Genomic DNA, 22,757 nt, shown 5'->3' with positions numbered 1-22,757 from the left:
TTTCCTGTTCCCCTTACATTCATCTCAAGATGGAACCATGCAATGACCCAAGTGCCTGGCGCCATTCCTGGCACATTGCAAGTGAAGTGATCTGGTGTGTTACTTAGAAGCGTTTTATTCCATGTGTGACGACCACGATAAAGTGTCATAATGCCACTTCGAGGAGCCGTCTAATCTACTGTTTTCACTCATTCAGCACACAATTTCTTTATATAGTCAAGCAGTTCACATGATCTCCAACACTCACTTGAAAGAACAGTACTTAGAATGCAGTCATCAGGTACTGTTTCCCTGGGAATTTTTCTTTCTTTCAAGGTTCTGGAATATTTAAGAAACTCTTCTGGGGATAACATTACTCAGGAAATTCAGCAGTACCTGAAGGGGTTTTCTGAAGTTCCCTCAGGAAAATCTACAAATGCAGAATAAGACCTAGGTATCTTTACTTTCTCTGTTTCTTTCTGGATAGGGAAAAAATACACAAAATAGGTGTTCTGTAACAGAGTTACTTGTATTCTTGTACTTTACCAGTAATCTATACATTCTATGTAAAGCTATTGTAGTCCAGTAGATTTATATTTAATGAAACAAATTCGATGAGAAATCGAAGGGAAATTACAGCATAGTAATGTTTTAAATTTCTTATTACAATCTTAGGCTTTAGTTTGTGGTTAATGAATTTTTTTTAAAAAGCTTAGTTAAAATTAAGATGTAAAAACCAGTGGAAATGTAGACACTGCAGTAAGTAGGCAAGAGAGAGATAAGAAAGAGAAGAAACCCATATGGATAGTAATGTTGTGTCTAGGCGTGTGAGGGAAGCAAACTCTGGTGAGGGAAGGATTGCGTGGGTTACAGGCAGCAGTTGGAGGCTTCTACTCAAAGTGTGGTTGGGGACCAGCAGCATTGGCATTACCTGGAAGCAAGTTAGAGATGTTGAATCAGACCCTCCATTTTAACAGTATTACAGTGTAACTCGTGCAAATTCAGATTTGAGAAGCAGTGGTACACATTGTGCTAAACTGGAGTTCATAGACCCCCTACTCATCCTCTAGAACCAAGAAAACCTTTTGGAATGCAAACCCAATGTGGTTGATTTTTTTTTTTTTGAAAAGAGAAGCAATTAAGAACAAGATTTTTGGTGGATTTTAATTACCCTGGGTTTCTAAACCAGAAGTGAGGACAGGGGAGAGTGGAGACGGATATACAGGAGACTAGTAGAGATAGCATAGCAAGTTGGGAGCAGAGATAGAGAGAGGGAAGCACACAGAAAGAAAAGCACAGGAGGACACAGAGGGAGACACATCCAGAGTAACATGGAGAGAAACTCAGAGAGAGAGGGAGACAGAGACAGAGACAGAGTGGGAGACAGAGACAGAGAGAGAGAAGAGGGGAGACGGAGAGTGAGATAGACAAGGGGAGAGGAAGAGAGAGGTGCAGACAGAAGAGAGGTAGAGAGAGAATGTGCTGGGGGTTGGGGGATGGTGTAGTTATGGTAAGGATTAAACTTGAAAGAGTAGAGAGATATACATTAGCCTGGTTGGAGAAGGAAAACAATGTTTACTATGTACGAATATTTACAGATAGTGGGATATTAAGCAAAGAACAGAATACTCAAAACTTTATCAGATCCATAACACTGTTTATCAAGAAAAGTAATACACAAACTCTATCTTAGGTGTTTTTATGTAAATTCATGGAAGGCTGTATTTACTTAACGTAATCCAAAAGTGAAATGCTGTATTTATAGCTTTTTTACTTTGAATTTTGTAGAATGAAAACTATGGAAACTCTGGAATTTATTAATAAGAATAGAACCAGGCTGGGAGGGTCATTTGGAAGTCATTTAATCTGTTCCTTTAACTTTTAGTTTAAATTATCTAAAGATCGTTTGTTGTATTAAAGGAGGTTCAGAGCCAAAGATTATCTAGGCTCTATCATCAGTACCCCTTACATGCATCAGCATATGTTAACACAAAGTTATTACTTTAATTTACTTAAATCCTATGCTGTGGAAGTCTTTTTTTCATATTATATGCTAAGTGATAATAGAAAAGCCATTTTTTTAATATAGCAGCTCATATGTTTGAAGATAGTTATTAAGTGGGGCCCAATTTTTAATAAATTATATCTGATGTTTAATTTAGGTTTCTGAGTATCAAACAGTTTCTAATCTTAGTCTCTTAGTATTTCCAAAGTGGAAATTGTAGCTTTAGTAACATTTTAAGTCGTATTTAACCTAAGGTCTAAATTGAAGTTTTAATAGTGCCTATGACATTTTACACTTGTCAAGAGAAATAAAAGTTTATGACCAAGATATTTAGTATGCCTGAATGGGGACATTTTTAATATTATCCAGTAAATGATGGAGTAGAACTTAGAAGAAAAGCCAAAAGTTAAAAAGAAAATGGGAAAGGACATCCATTCCCCCCAAGGATTTATATTCTTTCTCAATCTCTTCCTCTCCATCACCCTGTATCTCTTTTCCACATAATACTGTACTTTATCTAGATTGAGTCACATTAAGTTACCATTTTATCAGATTCTTATCTCTGTCAGACACCAGAAAATGGATTAGGAGTCTGTGTTTGATGTAGAAGGATACTGAGAGCATTTTGATCACATAACTCAGCACTTGTCATAGCTTACCCAAGTGACTTCCCTTAGTTCTAAAATGAAAGCGTAGGGCAGGTTGTAACCTTGCTGAATCTTGCTTAAGGGAATTCTTGGAAAATATGACTATAGTGTATTTTCCTTTCGATCCACCTCAGGAAAAAAAGTAGCAAAGAGCCAAAATTCCACAGGAGAGGAGAAAATATTTTTGTGGTCAGTGGATTGAGAACATGTTGACAGCTGCCTTTAACTCCTGTCCTCTCATCTTTTGCCTAAATCACCAAAAACTAAAACCTTGAAGAAACTCAGAATTCTGTGGTCATACTCTGTAACACTGGGAGGCAATAAAATCAATTCCATAACAGTTTCCTTTTCTTTCTTTCCTTCTTTTCTTTCTTTCTCTGCCTCCCTCCTTCCCTTCCTTCAACTAAATACCACTAAAGTCTCTGTTCTTTCTGAACTGTGTTGGTTATAATTCCTTAAGCCTCCCTCAAAATTTTAATTATCAACCCCAGGTGAATAACCATACATTTCTCATGATCTATTCCAAGAGTTTGTGTTGTTTGAATGTAATGGGTTCTCTTAACCCTGGACAAAGGGTTTTATCCATAGAGAACATTATTGACACTCTTTACAGTTACTAATAGAATTTGTATGTATGTAATTTGTGTATATGTATACACATATGTATTTTGTATATTTATATATATATATATTTGTACATATATAATTTGTATAGAATTAGTTACAACTAATTCTGTCATTAGTTTTGTTCTCAACAAATTCAGTGAATGTTCATTTAGCATAGCTCTATGACCTTGGTGAATTTATTTAACCTCTTTATGCTTCAGTTCCCTCACCTGTGAAAGGGGGATATTAACTCTACTTACCTTAGAGAGGTTTGAGGAGGATTAAATAAGTTGATATATGCAAAGTGCTTAGAAGTGTGGCTGGTTGATAAAGCACTATATACATGGTAACTGTTGTATCATGAGCATTTACTATGGTAGGCTCATTATTAGATAGGGGTACTCCTTCCTTTCCTATGGTTCCAAAGGATGTCTCTCTTCATTGCAGGTAAGTGAAGGCTGACAAGCTAATGCCATATATGGTTACATTCAGAATGAGTTTTCTGTTCCCCAAGTCAGCCATCCTCTCAAACATAAATGTACTTAAAATCCATGTAAATATTTGTGAAATGATGTATCATCTTCATATATCAGTACATGGTATGTCTTTTATGATAAATGTATTTTGAAGGTTTATAAAGTTATTGTCATTGGCATGGTTAGCATTTAAATATTTCATTGTGGCTTTTCTTAAAGTATGTTCCAGTGAAGTATTTCTGTAAGCTGTTAAAAAATAATTTGTAAAATAAGTCTTTAAACAAACTTTTACACATCTCTTTTCTGTAAGACTTTAGAGGTTTTAAAATATTAATGAATTCTAGGAAGCATGAGTAGGGGATCTAAATTACTACAATTCCCACATTTATATGGAATGCCAAAATATTTTTTTCAGAAAATAAATTGTTTTATCAGAATGCATTTTGGGTAAAAATTAGTATTTGGCGTCTTGTGGGTAGACATATAATTGCAAAAGTGTCTGTGTATCTCCCGTTCAGGTTTGTGGTTATTTATCTACTTGGTTCCTTTGTTTCAAGAACGTAAGAGTAAGAATATAATATACTATTCTATTTCTATTTTTTTTCCTTCCAGGAATGTTTTCTTCTACATCAGTTATGTTGAAGGCTATAACAGGGATCCAGTCAATATTCCAAACATTGGGGCGCCTGGGTGGCTCAATTGGTTAAGCGACTGCCTTCGGCTCAGGTCATGATCCTGGAGTCCCGGGATCGAGTCCCGCATCGGGCTCCCTGCTCAGCAGGGGGTCTGCTTCTCCCTCTGCCCTCTTCCCTCTCGTGGTCTCTGTCTCTCATTCTCTCTCTCTCAAATAAATAAATAAAATCTTTAAAAAAAAAAAATTCCAAACATAGGCAATTCAAATATGGTGCTTTACCAAAACTTTGCAAAGAGGTGCTTAGCACTGTGTGTGGCCTTACCCTTCTCTTTCACTAATATCCTGTTACTGTTAATAGTCTTGACCTCAACTTTCTAAACTTTGTTTTCTATAATGGATATAATTTACCTCTCGCAAGCGTTTGACATAATTGACCTCCTTTGCGAAAGGTTCGCTTTCCCAGAATTTCATGGCACCCAGCGAGATCCACATTACATCCTACTGCATAGAACCAAAGTTGGGAAATTGAACAGACAGGTTTAAATTTGATTCTGGAGGCAAGGTGTGCAGTAAAAGTATGGCAGCTCCAAGGAGCCATCAGGAATCCAGCTTCCTTCTCTTTTTCTGCTCTGCCAGCCTTAGTTTGTGGTTTTCTTCCTTGTGGTTACAACATGATGGCTGTACCTCTCAATATCACCTTTCGGTGCTGTAGTAGATGAAGGAATGTAAAAAAATCAGCAGCTCCCGTCCCCCTTTTTTAAAAAAAAAATCAGGACAACAATAAATTTCTGGAAATCTCACCCAACAGAATTGTATTACATTTCCTTGGCTAGAGCTATGTCACATGGCCACCTGTAGTTTCAAAGATGTGTGGTGTTAAAAAACAGAACTCAAGGGAGTAAATGTGAAGATCTAATTGACTTTATTAAGTGATTCATGAATCAGGAAGCATCCCACATGGCAAGTAGAAAGATGCCCCTAGGAGCTGTAACAACAAATGGAAGGTTTTTATAGGAAGGAAAGTGAGGCCAGTAGTTATCAGCAAAAGTAAAGGAAGGATTGTTTCTGGCAAAGTCACCTTCCATTAGGGGGAAGCGTAGGGGGCCTCATCATACATATTACTTCATCTTCCTTTGAGGAATGGAGAGGGTCCCTGTGCCAGATTACCTCATTGGTGCTGACCAAAAATTTCAGGTTTATTGGCTTAGATTTCCATTCCTGGAGAGTTTGAAACTGCAGTTAAGTCTTGGTTTGCTGTCCTGGGGGGCAAGTGACTGCACCTTGAAGTCTATAATTTTTTTTTTTTTTTTTTTTTTTTTTTTTAGCAAGGAGAGATGTTTTTAACCAACCCATTTCTTCCCCAAGCAAAATTTGGTATTTGTTGAAAGGAAGAACAAAGAATGGATGTTTAGTAGGCAACTAGCAAGGTCCACCACTTACATGCGATTGATTTTCTTCTTATTTGTCTGTCTGAGTGTTGGCTTATAGCTGAAATGTTCAAGTTCCTGGAGGACTTCTTTTTTTACTCTGTGGTTTACCCTGGTGACCACACCTACCCCTTTGGATTCAGGGAGAACTATTGTCCAGATTTCCACCCTGTTCTCTTATCTCTAGACTGGACCTCTACACCCAGCTCCATTTGGAGGTCCTAGTAGTACCTCTAGCTCAAATGTCCAATACGAGACTTACCATCTTCCTTTCCATCCCTGCCTTTCCTTTATTTTTTCCTAGCTATGGAAAGGATTACCACCATCCATCCAGCCTTCCAGTCCAAAAATCTAAGATTAATTCTTCCTTCCTTTCTTTCTGTCTGTTCACATCAGTTGATCCTAGGTCTTGTTGATGATTTGTCCTGAATAGCTTTAGAACTTTTCCACTTCTCTCCATCCCTCTCACTATTCTTCTAATTAGTGTCACCATCATTTTTCACCTAAATAACTGTAATACTCTTTTGCATGTAAAAATCTGATCTGTCCCTCTTGATTGCTCACTCAGAGAGTCTCAGTGCCCTTAAAGTCTAAGCTCTTTATTTTTTTTTAAAGATGTTATTTATTTGAGGGAGTGTGAGACATACAGAGAGAGAGAGTATGAGTTGGGGGGAGGCAGAAGGATAAGGAGAAGCAGACTCCCCACTGAGCAGGGAGCCCAAGTCGGGGCTCGATTCCAGGACCCCAGCTCTATCCTAGGGCCCCAGGATCACGACTTGAGCCAAAGGCAGTCTCTTAACCAACTGCACCACCCAACCAACTCTTTAAAATGACTTGCAAGAATGACTCTTGATTGCCACCCAGAGATTCTTGAATGTCCCTAAAGTCTAAACTCTTCAAAATGATTGGCAGGGCTCAGTGTGATCCTGGCCTTGTGGCCTAGAACTCACGCTCTCCTTATCCCATCCCTTTGGTCTGGAAAAAAGTATTTATAGTTTCAGAGCTCAGAAGAGCCATCTTTTAATTTAGCCTCCTTTTCTGTGTATCCTATCCTTCCCATAATCACATCAAGGTTAACCTTACTCACCCCTCCCTATATTCCTTTATCATAGTATGTAATTCCTGTATTAGATTGTCGGTATTTCCCACTTAATTCCAAAAACTGTGTAACTTGTAGTATCTAGTACAGGTCACAGAGGGTATATTATTACTAAATGTTCATCAGTAAACAATTCTAGATAGTGATCCCCACCAACCAACCAACAATACTGAGAAAAACGTTTTCTTTATATCCAAAGCCGCTAATGTGCAATTATTTTGGCATTTTGTTTCCCCAGTAGAAATGAGAGATTGCACGCATTACCTGTATTTTTTAGCTTGGTGTGTTTTATGCCTCACTCTTTTTTTTTTTTTCCTCTCCCTATTAAGAAACTTTTTTTCCCCCCTAGAATCAACTCCAATGACAAGTCATGTCTATGATTATACAACTCAGCTAATTTTTCGGAAAAGTTTCAAGTACAACATTCATTTATTTAATACCATATTCTGATCATTAGCTCAGACTATGACATTTAATACACCTTAAATAGAATGAAATTAAGTTTTAGAATTTATACTAAGTAGTGGATACTGTGCAGGGATATTGAAAAAGAAATGGGTATGAATATACTTCAGTAGAAGTAAGCATAATTTCCCCCCTATATTGCTAGATAATCTTTGTGGAACAAACTATTCATTAACATTTACATTTAAATGTATAGTATAAAATTTTATTCCAGTGTTTGCATTACTAATCTAACATATACTACTTGAACATAAGTTATGATGCATGATCACAGGGAATCCTTCCAAAAACTTTAGAATTCAGATTTTTCTCTTATAATGTTAGCTTTAAAAATTAATAAAATAAGAACATTGCTATGAAGATTTAATATGAATATTTAAAAATAAAAATATTTTTCATGTAAGTATATGCTAAATATTTCAAAATTTAGAACATTCTTTCTGCTTTTCCTTAAAGTAAGACATAAAGCCAGGACTCTAGTCCTTTATGTTGGTGCTTCTTTTGACTGACTCAGTTATGGTGATAGCCATTTTCTAAGCCATAAGAGTGCTACTGAGGGGTGGATGGAAAGAATGTTAATTTAAGTGAAATGGTTTCAGTTTAACTAATTAATTAATTAACTAATTTTATTGAGATATAATGGACATATAAAATTTTATTACTTTTAGGTATACAACATAATGTTTTGATACATGTCTATATTGCAAAATGTTTACTACAATAAGTTTAGCTTAACATCTTTCATTTCATATAATTATAATTTTTTTTCTTGTGATGAGAACTTTTTTTAAAAAAAGATTTTATTTATTTATTTGACAGAGAGAGAGACAGCAAGAGAGGGAACACAAGCAGGGGGAGTGGGAGAGGGAGAAGCAGGCTTCCCGCAGAGCGGGGAGCCCGATGCGGGGCTCGATCCCAGGACCCTGGGATCATGACCTGAGCCGAAGACAGATGCTTAACTAACTGAGCCACCCAGGCACCCCACTTATGATGAGAACTTTTAAGATCTACTCCGTTAGCAACTTTCAAATATGCAATACAGTGTTGGTCACTATAGTCACCATGCTGTACCTTACATTCCTAGGACTTATTTATCTAATAACTGGAAGTTTATAGTTTTTGACTAGCTTCATCTAATTTCCCCAACCCCTCTGCCCTCATCGCATCTCTAGTGCCCCTTAATCTGTTGTCTGTATCTGTGGGTTTGGTTTGTCTCTCTCTGTCTGATTTATTTCACTTAACATAATGCCCTCAAGATCTATCCATGCTGTTGTGTATGACAGGATTTCCCTCCTTTTTATGATTGAATAATATTCCATTGCGTGTGTGTGGAAATATACACACACACATACACACACACCCTGTATTTATTTTATTTGTTCATTCATACGTTGTTTCCCTGTCTTGGCCATTGTAAATAATGCTGAAGTGAACATAGGAGTGCAGGTATCTTTTTGAGGTGGCAATTTCATTTCCTTCATTAATCCCTGGAATTTGAATTGCTCTTGTTCTATTTTTAATTTTTTGAGGAACCTCCATAACGTTTTCCATAGTGGCTGCGCTGAAGTGGTTCCAATTTTAAAAGGATTTTTGCTGAAGTCGGAAAGTATACACACACAGTCAAACTCATACACACACATACAAATTGAGGAAATATTTTTATATGCTATATGGATTCAGTTAAAGCTCTTTCTTGGGCGCCTGGGTGGCTCCCATGGTTAAGCGTCTGCCTTCGGCTCAGGTCATGATCCCAGGGTCCTGGGATCGAGTCCTGCATCAGGCTCCCTGCTCAGCAGGGAGCCTGCTTCTCCCTCTTCCTCTCTCTCTCTCTTATGAATAAATAAATAAAATGTTAAAAAAAAAAAAGCTCTTAATGTTTTTTAAAAAATGTCAGATTCAAATCTTCTTTAGATTCTTACAAATAGGGTAGAAGCATATGATTTATTCATGAAATTTTGGCTAGGAAAAATATGAACAAAGAAATCCTCTTCCTCTATTCTTGCCCTGAAATTCTACAGTTACTGTGTTAATTAGCTCAATGTTATTGTGGGTTATTTTTTCTTATAAATAATTTATACTTCAGTTTTCCTTCATCCTTCAAAATGGCAATGCATGAAATTGATTTGGTAGAATTGTACCTTTGATTAATATTTAATTTGAAATTATTTTACCAATTCAAGTTTAGATGTAACTATGTCACATTTTAAGATGCTAAGTGTACATTAGAAAACTTGAGTATATATGTCTTTATAGTAACTCCTGATTTTCTTATTCCAAGGAGCATTTCCTCAGTTTATAAAATAATATATTTTATGTGTAAATAAAATTTCTTTTTTTGGCTTAGTAACAGAGTTGATTAAATTAAAAATCACCCCCCCTGCCAGCTTCCTATAACATGAAATACATACCATGTAGCTGTTGTAAATATTTACCAATTTGAAAATATACGTGACTAAAACCCCAGAAAACAGGTCAAGTCCCTACTTCATGGGACTATTTCTATCATTCACATATCAGAAGACCTTGGGCAGTCAGTTCACAATGAAAGCTATTGAGTTCCTGATGCTTATGCCAGTGAAGAGGCTAAGGACCTAGAACATATTTCTTTGGCAACTTGAGTTGATGAGCAGAAGAGATGGCTTGCAAGAGGATTAATTTCTTCTAGAACAAGGGGTTCTGTCTTATCCCCCTATTCCCAATCCCATTATCTTTTCTCCCCTTAATAGGCTTTTGGACTTGGTACAAAGGAGGGGGCCGCGTTAGAGTAGAGTTACACATATCTCTCAAAGCTTGTTTGCCCATTCAGCTCAAGAACATGGAATCTGTCCATTGATAAACCTGCAATGCTATGTGCATCATCTGGGAAAAGGGGATCTTAATCCAGTCCTTTTCCATTTTAGAAATAAATAACTTGCAAAAAAACCCAAAGAAACAAACACATAAAAAACAAGACAGGGCTGGGATCATGTGACTAATGATAAATATTTGTTTACCATTGATTTCCCTTCTTGCCATGTGTGCTGCATGAGGATAAGGAGCTTGTCACTATTACTGCTGATCTAAAACAATGCCTAGCAAGTCTCTGAAATGTTTGGTGAGTGAATGTTATGTAAGTTTAATGATTGGAATTGATTTTCTGAGACCTGCCTAAGGACCTGATAGTACCTCCTAACCTCTGTGACTTAATTTTCTTATCTACAAATAGACAATGCTATTTGCTATCTTACATAATAATTGCATAATTGGTTAACGATTGGAAAGTAATTTGGACCGGTCAGAGATAGGCATTGTACAGATAAAAGGGAGTTATCTTTATTAACTAATCAATGATGTCTTCAGAACTTCTGATATTTCTTATGCTTTTGCAAAACTGTACAATCTTAGTATCTGAAAGAAAGAAATAGAGGAGAGGAGGAGGAAGGAGAGGGAGAGGGTTTTAAATTTAATTTGCTCTTATGGCCATTTCTATGATACTTTCTTCAAAATTATGCTTTCTCATGAGACTTTGTGTATTTTTTTTTAATTGACATTTTTCAGTTTTTTAGCCTGGGGATGTGGATTTTCATGCTCAGTGCGTAAGTGTAGGCCATTATCATATTTGACAGGGATGATAAGCCTGCTTTCAGAAGGGGCATTCCTGGGGTGCCTGGCTTGCTCAGTTGGAGGAGTATGTGACTCTTGATCTTGGGGTTGTGAGTTCGATCCCCACATGGGTGTAGAGATTACTTAAAAATAAAATCTTAAAAAAAAAGTGTTTCCCCAGCATTCCCCCCAACATTTCTGTGTGGTGATGTGGAGCTGGAAGGACTGTTTCTGTCAGAGATGATCTTTTGGTCTTTATTTCTGAAGGACAACTTTAGCCTTAGTTTTGGATTATATTCTCACAGCATTTATTCTGTTGACTAGACTTTTATGCCTTTAATTCTATGGAAACCTCGTTTGTCTTTTATATATTGAATTCATTAGATGGCTAAAACTCTTTCCTGCTTTTTTCTGTGTGCTGTGTCTTCCCTCTATGTAATAGTTGTTTGGCAGATTTGACTGTTTATGCCAGATGTTGTTCCTTGTTTGAAAGTGTGCAAGCGAACTGTCACAAATTTTGCATGTAAACATGCCCATTTGTATTCTGCCACTTACAGCCTTTTTCTTTTTATACTTATGTCCTGAAAATTCTGACTTTTTAAAAGGTGGACTTATTTGGAGAACAGAATCCTAGTATTTTAGAGACATTCCATTTGGGACATTTATTATACTACAGAGAATCTCTCATTTCAAAATGACCCGTATTTCACTTAATGTTTACAAAACTGTTCATTTATCTGACATAAGGGGCTAATCAAACTGCTTAAATACATTCCTGGCTGTTTGGAAGCTTTTTAAGCACCATAGAGAGAGTACTTAGCAAAGGAAATTGTGTTTATGTATGTGGAATATCGCCACTGAAATTCTGAACAGACCCAGAGGAAGAGGAAGATTGAATTTTAATATTCAAGCTAACATAACTTATTTCTACTTTATATTTAACTTAGTGGGATAAATTGGTCCTTAGTAAAACCGTATTATAGAATACAATCTAAGTTGTTGTTTTTTTGTTTTTGTTTTTGTTTTTTTTTGAGGAAGAAGTTGAGGTCGAAGGCCATGTTAATTATCGTAATAACCAGTACTTCTGAGTATGTGCTATGTGCCAAACACTATTTTACATTTATGAATTTACTTAATCCTCACAAAAACTCAGTGAAGTAGGTATTGTTATTACCTTTACTTTTTAGATGAAATCAAGGCCCAGGTCGTTTAAATAACTTTGCCCATGCTCATAATCCTTATGCTATTTTGCTTCTCACACTTAATGAGACTTCTTAATCATGAGAGTCTTAATCATGAATGTGAAACTTAAGACAAATACATTTTCTACACAAGGCAATTACCTTCTCACATAATAATGCAAAAGAACGATATACATTGACTGGTAAAATGTGGCAGTCAGTAGGTTCTAAAATGTACCATTTTCAGTTTATTTTTTTCTATTTGTTTTCGTAATCTGTAGTTATAGACAAGAACCAGTAAAATGTTAAGTTTTACATGCAAATCCTTTTCACACATGAAAATCTTATATTTTTATTCTGCCACAGTCAACTGGTTTGATATCTATTAATTTTGCATTCAGGGTTAAGCTGTGGCTTTGATATCTATGCATTATTGAGAAACTAAACCATTACAAGATTAGTGTACTTCAAAATCTGCTCCCCAAATAAAACTTGAAATGGGCTAAAAGGAGGAGGTAAATTGATAGTTGGTTAGTGTTCTTTCTTTTGTCTTTATTGTTTTTTATTTATTTTACTTATTTTTATTTACTTATTTATTTTTATTATTGATTATTTTTAATAAGGTTAAGAAATTTAACCTATACCTTCCTCAGTTTATTGTGACATATAAAGATAAAGTGACTTTTTCAGTTAGAGAAAGACGAATACCATATGATTCTACTCAGTGGAATTTAAGAAAGAAAACAGATGGAAAAAAAAAAAAAGAGAGAGAGAGGGAAGCAAACCAGAAACCAGATCTTACCTATAGAGAACAAACTGAGGGTTGCTGGAGGGGAGGTATGTAGAAGGGGGCATGGGTTAAAAGGATGATGGGTATTAAGGAGGGCACTTGTTGTGATGAGCACTGGGTGTTATATGTAAGTGATGAATCACTAAATTCTACTCCTGAAATTAATATTATGCTGTATGTTAACTAACTGGAATTTAAATAAAAACTTGAAAAAAAAAGATACAGTGACTTTGAGTAAAGAAACAATTCCTAATGTGACCCCTTAAAAGAACATGTCTGTCCAGGAGAGATCAATACGTGGGATCTTCTGACGTGCCATAGGTAATCTTTTAAAGCCTGGATCCTGACAAGGCAATCCACTAAGCAAATAGCTGGGAAGCAGTAAAGCTTGAGTTGGCTTACATTGTGAACACATCCTGCTTCCTTTTCTCTTGTATTGATGAGATTGTTCTTGTGATGTGTTCAGCTTTCTGTTAGGGTCCTTTACTTTGGTTCTACTTAATTTATACTTAAACTTGTTGTTTTATGTTGTCGAAGTCAACATGTAATTGTTCAACTTAAAAAATGGGAGTTGCTCACCTCTGGCTAATAAGTTTCAGTGATGTGAAAGTCCCAGTATTTCAGTGTGACCTTGCACTACCTGACATAGAAAATGTGTGAATCCCCCTGCTCGGAGGATGCACAGAAGCTTCACTTCTGAGGACTCACTTGGGGCCTCTTGAAGCTCAGGTGACCATGATCTCCTGAGGTCAGTATAATAGCCAGTGAGAAAACCAAACACAATTGATAGCATTGAGTGACATAAAGAGGGCAGTAGTCACAGTTTCCTTTGATGTGATAGTTTCAGAGATAACATGTGACCAGTGTATCATTGACTTTTTCACTGAAATTGCTATGTATATGTATAAAGTATATGAAATTGCTATGTATATGTATAAAGTATATGAAGAATCATGTCAATGTGGTAATGTTCCTCTGTTCCTGAAAGAACCAGAAGAAATGATGGGTAAATGGTTGCAGAAACATGTGGTGGAGAATTAGGTGTGCATCCACAAATTAGGACAATTGCCAGATACTTTCTATTTTCATATCTGAATATTTTAGGGTGGTAGGCTCAGGATCCCTGAGAATTCTTTTCTGCCTCAGGTTTCCTAAAAGTATGAAGGATGTACAGGTGTATTTTACCCAACTTCACAGTTATACTCCCTGGCACCTGAGAAGACAAATGACAATCAGCAGTCTGAACTTGTAAAGTTCAAGAAAGAAAGCCAGGATCTAATGGAGAAAATGTTTTATTTCTTTTGACTGCCCTATCACAGACTACCTGGTGATTTTTTTTTTATACCCTGAAGAGTAAGCCGACACTGAATTAAGAAAGATTGCTGCAAATTTATATGAAACAAAACCCAGAAATTGTCAAGTAAGGGATAATGGTTTATCTTTAATTGTCAAAAGCATCAAATTTATAGCTAATTTTAGTTCTCTAAATTGAACCATATTTAATAACCAAGAAGTTACCATATTTTCCATGCTAGAACTTTTTCTGGTTAATAACTTTTCCAAGCTGTTCTTCCATCATTGGTTTTCACACATTTCTCTCACCACTTTTAATATTCTACCTCTTTTATGGACCATAGGCATTCCAAAATATTTACATATTTTTCTTTGCAAAATGGGGTTTTCACTGATTTCTTTTCCATTTATAGATGTAAATGTCATTAACATAATCTAACCTTATATATCATAGGAGAAGGAATAAATTAGAATTATTTTATAATTTTTTTCTATAAATGGTTTACCGCATATATGTGTTCTTTTCATAGTTGTGTAAAAATCTGCTACCAACAGACTTTGGTGCTCACAATGTGATGCTTTAAAATTTAATTTATTATCACATATTACTCAACATCAGTTAGTGTGTGCTGAAAACCCATGGGCGGAATAGAACTGTGCTGTGTACCTAAAGAAATATAACAATCACAGAACAATTCCAGGCTCCGTCTTGTGGTAGCTTCTGCTCTTTAACAACATTAGTAAGAACTCACATAGGAAAGGATAAAAAGAAGGAAGATATTTTTGAATGGAAGCTGAGGGTTGAGGTTAAAAAAAAAACAAAAAACAGTTACTTCCTTTTTGCTTGTTTTCTTGTTTGGATTCTTTGAATTAGAACTGTTAATAGGCCAGATGAATCAGATGAATCTCTCTAAGAGGAATCCTTCAAAGCTGAGTGAAGGATATGTCCCTAGAGGAATTATCTTACTGGGACATGATCTGAGTTTATGCCAAAGGCCTGCTTAAAGGTTCAATATGACTAAGGACTTCTTCAGACTGGAATTTTAACAGTCTTTCCTTAAACATGTTTGCTTTTTTTCTTTATTGCAGCTGAAGAATGATGATGGAAATTCAGATTTTATAAAGTTAATAATATTTCTAGGTATAAAACAAGTTAATTGACCACCCTCAACAAATTACATTTATATTTAATATGACATCAAAGGCAAAATAAACAGCCTAAATTTGTGTAATTCAGCTTAAGCTTTTCTTACTTGAGACACTATTATTCTAAGAGGTAATACCCTTTTTGATACAGAATATTTGAGATTTCCTTTTAAAAGAGAAATTCTGACTATTGACATTATCATTATTGATTGAGATATGAATATTTAATGATGCAGCCTCAGAACTCAAGGTGAACATTTTCAATTTTAGATTTTTTAACCGGTTTGCTAATGCTTAATTAAGTCATTCTACTCGAGATACCCTTATATAATAAAGTTAACAGTGGAGACTTTCTTGTTGTGACTAGTTCAAAGAAGATGGGTATGAATAAACTTTTATTTGTACATCTGTCTTTTTTCTTTTTTCCAAAAAGTGAATACCTGAACCCATCCAATAATGTCTGTTCAGGCTCTGAATAATCTGGACAATAACTCCTGGAAACTACCCTATTTAACTAGACTGGAAATTGTGGCGCCAGTTGTAATAATCCCATACCCCTTCGTAGTCACAACTGTTACAAGACAGATACATAAGGAAATTAGATAGTGCTCACTTTGGCAGCACATATATTAAAACTGGAATGATACAGGGAAGATTCACATGGCCCCTGCCTAAGGATGATACACAAATTCGTGAAGCATTCCATATTTTACTTTTCTCTGATATCCATGGGTGGGGAGACAGACTCTCTAAGTGAAGTAACCCACCCAATTCAACACCCATCCCCAATTCCTCCTTCAAAAAAAAAAAAAAAAAAAAGAGAGCAAGATTAGATAAACAATATTATAGATCCAATTCTAAACTTTTAGATCACTTTGCCAAAAGAATGATCTGAATATATTCCCACTTGATGTTCTACAAATTAAGGTTTTCCCTTAGACAAATATTTAAAAGCATACTTTGGATATAGTCTAAATTTTACTTTAGTAATTAAACTTTGTATCTCAAGGGTTACACTGTAGAAAAATATTTTTTAAAAATCTGTCAGAAATTAAAGATATGGGAGGGAAAAGTAATCAGTCTGTATGTAGAAATATTGGGAATATGTTCTACCAGACAAAAACCAATACTAATCTGATCTATATTTTTCATTGTGGTTTTGCTTAGAAATAAGCATGAGGATTATGAAATTAATTTTAAATAGAAATTGAATACAAAAATCTTTGAGCCTTTGATAGAAGTGGGTTGCAGTCAAATCAGAAACACCTAATGCTATTTCTTTCTTTTTATCTTCCCCAAATTTTAAATATTTTTAGAATTGTGAAAATCCTTTAGAAAATTCTAGGTGTTTTTTTATTATTTGGCACCTTTATAATTTTGAGTAAATCTGAATTTAGGCCACTGTCAGTTCTATATTTTTGAGCATTATGTTTCCAGGGGCGCAAAGTATAAAGGCCAATTTTGACCTTGTTAGAAGAGATGATAGTCTTTCTTTCTTTTTTTTTTTTATTGTACCATGTGCAATGGTGGAACACTTATTCTCTGTACCCCTTTTGTCCTTCCAGTATGTCAATGTTTTGTCTTGTTTCAACCAAACATCCAGTAAAAATAATGAAAAAAGAGAACAGGCTTATTTGCAAGTTGTCTGTGTTGATCCTTTAAGAGAAGTATTTTCAGGTAGAACAGATGATTAATTTCACATTTTTTGTAAAAATTGCCATTTTAAACACTATGTATCTTATCTTTAACATGCATTTTCTCCATTTTTACCTAAGGTTTCAGTTAAGTTTAAATAAGTAACATTAAATGGATATTGGAAGCCATTGCACCTATTTCTAAGGTTAGTGTTAAAAAAACAAAAAAGTTACATCAGATAAAGACATTGATACATATTATTGATTCTTCTGGTCATTCATGGAGAATTGTAGTGTCAGAGAAAGAGTTATAGAGGATGAGGGCTTTTGGAGTACGTCAAATGGACATGAGATAAATATGTATATTAAATACTACAGCTTTTCTGTCTGACTCTTAAGCCCTCCCCTTTTTAAAAAGATTTTATTTATTTCAGGGAGAGAGAGAGAGAGAAAATGAGGGGTGAAGGGGTAGAGGGAGAGGGAGAAGCAGACTCCCTTCTGAGCAGGGAGCCCGACTTGGGGCTGGATCCCAAGACCCCAAGATCATGACCTGAGCTGAAGGCAGACGCTTAACTGACTGAGCCACCCAGGTGCCCCACAGATATCTTTTAGATATCACCCTGCCCTGCCCCTTCTAACATTAAACTTTTCAACAAAATTTATTGCATGCACTGAATGAAGTGTTATTTGAAAAAAATAATGTAACTGTTACCTTTAAATGTGAATACATTTTCTTGTATTGTGAATGTTGACGTTAAAAATATTTGGTAAATTTCTGCACTTAGCATATCTTTTTCAATTTTTGATGCAAGTAGTTTATATCCTTTGTCATTTTTGAAGAGTATGAAACTGTTGTTGGAAATTGTCAAGCACGATGTATGTTTCTAGCTTATTATATAGTCAGTTTGTACAAAATGAAATTTAAAAGTGAATAAATAAGGGACCACGCATTTAAAAATTTCAACCATATGGGAGATTCCATTTTCTTACTGCCATTTGTTTCCTTTGAATTGGTAGTCACTTGTCCTTATAGAAGATGAAAATCACACCCTTGTCTTCATACTTTGATTACTGAATCTTAGTGCTCAATGAATGAATTGTTCTCACCACCAAACTCCGGGCCTGGGGCAGTTAAGTTTTCTTGGTCTTTAGCCTGCAGAAATATGACCCTCTCTAGGAGTACTTCCCATCTGCACACATAAAAGAGCTCTGTCTTGAACCATTACAATAGCCAGATCTGCTTTCCTTTAAGAAAATTTTTGCAAATCAAGATAGCTTTTGTGATGTGTTAATCTTTATTTGCTTCTCCCTATTCTTTCTATTTCAAAGTTTAATTAGGAATTCTAGCATTTCACAAGTTGAAAGAAATAAAATATTTGACTAATATAAATCGGAATTCAACAAGGTAAGACTGAATATACCTGCAAATATCAATCAATTATTCCCTCCAACAGGACTGGAATTTATTACTATTTACCATGGAGAGATTCTATTTGAGGTTATTTTATCTTTCTGGTTAGTCTAAAATGAAGCAGTAGGATTTTAAATATACTTTGTAGGCTGTTTTTATAAATTATTTTTTTTGCATTGTTTTAGATTATTAGTTAATATTTAGGATCAAATCCTACTGAGTTGAGGTCTTCAGTACTGATCACTATAGAAAACAGCTGCTAGCGGCCCTCTTGATTGGTCCATTGCTCAGTTGGCTCCAGCATGTACTTGTAAACAGTAGGGCCACAACTTTGTGTTTGGTTTTTATCTAGCTGAAGTGAGCCCTGCTTTCACTAAAACAGAACTCAGGATCTGATCATCACATTTCATATGCTATTGGTTACCTATTAAGCTGACTAGATAAATAAATGCATTTGATAATGGAGCCCTTTTTTACTCCCATTATTCCATAGTAGAAATCCTATGTATCCATCCTCATTTGTTGGCTAAAGTCTTAGTACTATAACTGATATAATTCTACATATACATTTTAGTTTTCAAATAAAGGTAACTTTTTTCAGCTATAATATTTAAAAAATCTGTGCTTCTTTTCATATCCTATTTTCTGTCAAGTATATTCAATAGTGTAACATTTTGATGAGAAAAGGAGGAAATTTCTAGCAAAATTGCTTCTAGCAAATCTGTGTGTGATCATTTTCAAGGTTAATGAATGTGTTGGGGCAAACTTTTTTTTTTAATTTTTTTATTTTTTATTTATTTATTTATTCATGAAAGTCAGAGAGAGAGAGAGAGGCAGAGGGAGAGAAGCAGGCTCCCCGCCTAGCAGGGAGCCCGATGCGGGACTCGATCCCAGGACCCTGGGATCATGACCTGAGCCGAAGGCAGACGCTTAACCATCTGAGCCACCCAGGCGCCCCTTGGGGCAAACTTTTTAATGGCAATCTATGGTTTAATTTATTGTGACATGTAGCCTGCACTTCCTATGCCTTAAAAAGCATACACACACACACACACACACAACTCACTGTTTTCCATTTACGCTTGGATGCTTTACTAGTTAGCTAAAATCGATGATATTATCACAAATATTTTCGCTTGTACAGGTTTCGAGAACAGGGAAGGAGGTTTAATGAAACAGAGGCTTAGACTCTGCTTAAACATCCTGCCTCCCATGCTAATCTCCTATTTACAATGATCCATTACGAATATTTAATGGTAGGCAGCATGCAGACCCAAATTAAAGAACATATGGGTACAGTTATCCTGGTTAAAATGGCCAACGTGCCTTGTATTGTGTATGGAAGATAACAGGACAGGTGGTAATCCATCTTCACAGAGTGGAAACAGCTGGTATTTTCCGTAAGCTGAAGCCGTCTTTTTCAATGTAGTCTCACCTCGCAGCTGATATGTCACTTGTTAGTATAATTCAAAACACACATTGATGTTAAAAAGCATTCTGTTTTTCTGTCCACTACAAAAAGCACCTCATGGACCAGGCATAAATCAAAACAAACAAAAAAATTCATATATTTTAGTTTTTGAAATTGAAAAGTTTAAGCTTCAATTTAATTGTTTTTAAATAGAAAATAAAGATTATCTTTAACTAGGCTCTCCTGTAAAATATTTTTCCTTTGAACTAGGCAAGAGAGAAATGGGAGTGTTTTCCATATTCTCCAAAATTATGAAGTTTTCAGGGAAAATCGTCAGTTCACACCATCAGGAAATATGTGTTAAAGTCATTTTTTAAAAAAAGTTATTTATCTCCTATCGTTTCTTACATTATTGAAAGAATTATTGGACATATATTGGAATCATAATAGTAAAATCTCTCAGTATCTGCTTGGAAATTGTTTAACATTTTTGCTTGCTTCCTGTTATTCAGTGTAAAGAAGAAATCAAAGTCTGTTGGATTCTTGGCATATGAGAACTGGGGTTCCATGTTGCTTACAGTCCATTTCAGATTCCAATTACCCCTTTCAAATACTGTAAAAATTTTGACAGGGCTCCAATTGTAACGGCCATATCAATTGATTTAGTCTGTCTCAAAATTCCCGAAAGGCAAGCTCAGGTTAAAGGTCAGGTTACTGGTGCATGACTCTCTTACTCATTTTAGTAAGATCAGGATCAGCAGTTTCCAGCACACGGGGCATCATTTTAATCTCTCGGTCTCAGAATTGCAGAGTCAATATCACTAATACAGTACCTATCTGTAAAAGAGGTAAGGGTACTCACAAAATAACTGAACGAGATAGGATAGGGGGGTTCAGCACATGCCTTAAATTCTTGTTTATTTCAAGTGAATGCTCTTTTACTTATTCACTCCCTTTCAGTTGAGTAAATTTTGTGGCTGGTGCTCTTGTACATCAATTTCATAAAAAATTATGTAACTATGTTCTACAAAAGTAGACTTCAAACTACAAATGTAATTTTTTAAATTATTTCCCAGAGATTGGATTTCAGAACTTCTCAAAGTATGGGTTTAATTATCTATTACTTCCTTTAAGTACTTTCATGTCTGTGGTTCTATGTTTTCTAACGGCCAACTTCTATTTACATGGTTTTGCAATCGTTGGCATTGTTTAGTGCAATGACAAACTGAATGATCTCTGACGTAACTTTCTCCCTGAGGTGTAATTCAAGGGTAGAACAGGAGATCTCAAACTGTAGTGTGTATCCGATCACCTGGCTTGCTTGTTCAAAACTAGATTTCTGGGTCAGCAGATCTGAGTTAGCAGGGCTGGGCCTGGGCCTGAGAATTTGCATTTCTGGCGAGTTCCCAGGTGTGGCTGATGAAGCTGGGCACAGGAGAGGACACACTGGGAAGTCAGCTCTGTAAAATACTTTTAAACGGTGCTTTCAGCCTCTTTCAATTAGTTAACACCCTTCAAAACTACCGTCTCTACTGTAATGAAATTACACAGAGGAATACCTAGAGTATTCGCTGTAGCATATGAGCAAACCATGTAAAAACATTTGCTTGGTGGATTTGAGAGGGGCATTTAGGGAAACCACTGGCCTTTCCTCCCACTTGTCATATCTCTCTTCTCCCCATTTCTCTCTGTCCTAATTTTCTTCTTCCAGAATGGAGTTTTTTTTTTTTTTTCAAGATTTCCTTAGTATTTGACTCTACTCAACTCTCTTAGGAATTACCTAATGACATATCATATTCTCATTGATCCCTTCTAGGAGTTGAATCAATTTTGGTTACTAGTGGGATTGGAAAGAGTGAAATTTTCTCCTGCTTCCTTGGGATAAACTACAAAAGTGCCATTGCTTAGGTGAATGTAGGTCTGATTTAAAGTAATCTTTTACTGAGGAGTAAAAAAAAAGCTATAGAAATTTAAAACACACAGACACACAGAAACATATACATACATACACACATACCTCTTGACATTTGCACTATTATGTATATAAACAATAAATATGTGACACCTTTGAAATATATAAAATGGCATGAAATTTCAGTTTAATGAAGACTATTCTATAGGACCATGAAGAATCCTTTATAAATATATACACACTATTAATTGTCTAATACATTAAAGATGTGTAAATGTAGTATTACTCATTTATTCTCTCTTCCAAAATAGAGAAGTCCTTTAATATTAAGTAGTATAGGGGCGCCTGAGTGGCTCAGTCAGTTAAGCATCTGACTCTTGATTTCTGCTCAGGTCATGATCTCATGGGTCCTGGGGATCGAGTTCTACATCAGGTTCCTGACTCAGCGGGGAGTCTCCTTCTTTCCTTCTCCTTCTCCCTCTGCCCCTCTGTATTCTTTTTCTGTCTCTCAAATAAATAAATAAATCTTTAAAAAAATATTAAGTAGTATAATAGTAAGGCTCAGGAGTATTTTGGTACCCATACTTTCTCTTAATGTCTTCATGAAATGCTACTATGGATGTCTAGCTTTATATTACTTAAATTTTGGAGCGTTTCAGGGTCATATAATTTTATTATTTTATTGTGACATCATCGACTTATATAGTTGAAAGTATTAGAATCAGTGTAGGATACCTAATGGTTAAGCATCAATAACTATTGATAGTTCTTACAATTACTTTATACATTATTTTAATTGCATAATGCTTGATGTTAAAATTAAGTAACTATTTACCAAAATATACTGGTGGTCTAAGAAAATGACTAGGTCTTTCTCTTGGACTTGCTCTTTTATCCTTGATATATCATTGATAAAAATGTCAAGTGAATACCTTCTTTCAAGAAAAAACAAAGGAAATGAGAATAGCAATTTATTAATTTTCAGTTTGATGATATATTGAGTTTATTAGAAATCCAGAATATTCACAGATAAATTCTTTTGCTGTCAGGATATCAAAT

At 35.4% G+C, this 22,757-nt stretch overlaps 1 protein-coding gene and 1 non-coding gene across 2 annotated transcripts in view; both read left to right on the top strand.

Moving 5' to 3' along the window:
* Window positions 1-22,757, top strand: part of ROBO1 (roundabout guidance receptor 1) — a 1,126,461-nt gene that overhangs the window by 802,708 nt on the left and 300,996 nt on the right. The window lies entirely within an intron of this gene.
* Window positions 15,936-16,042, top strand: LOC123834962 (U6 spliceosomal RNA). The gene has a single exon (XR_006788537.1). It is a non-coding gene; the product is annotated as a U6 spliceosomal RNA (small nuclear RNA).

Source organism: Mirounga angustirostris, unplaced genomic scaffold (genome assembly GCF_029215605.1).
Source record: "Mirounga angustirostris isolate CCGP_5_RB_7025 unplaced genomic scaffold, mMirAng1.0.hap1 SCAF_1, whole genome shotgun sequence".
Taxonomy (NCBI): Eukaryota; Metazoa; Chordata; class Mammalia; order Carnivora; family Phocidae; genus Mirounga; species Mirounga angustirostris.
Note: the sequence above shows the minus strand (reverse complement) of the source record. Positions and strands in the feature narration are given on the sequence as shown.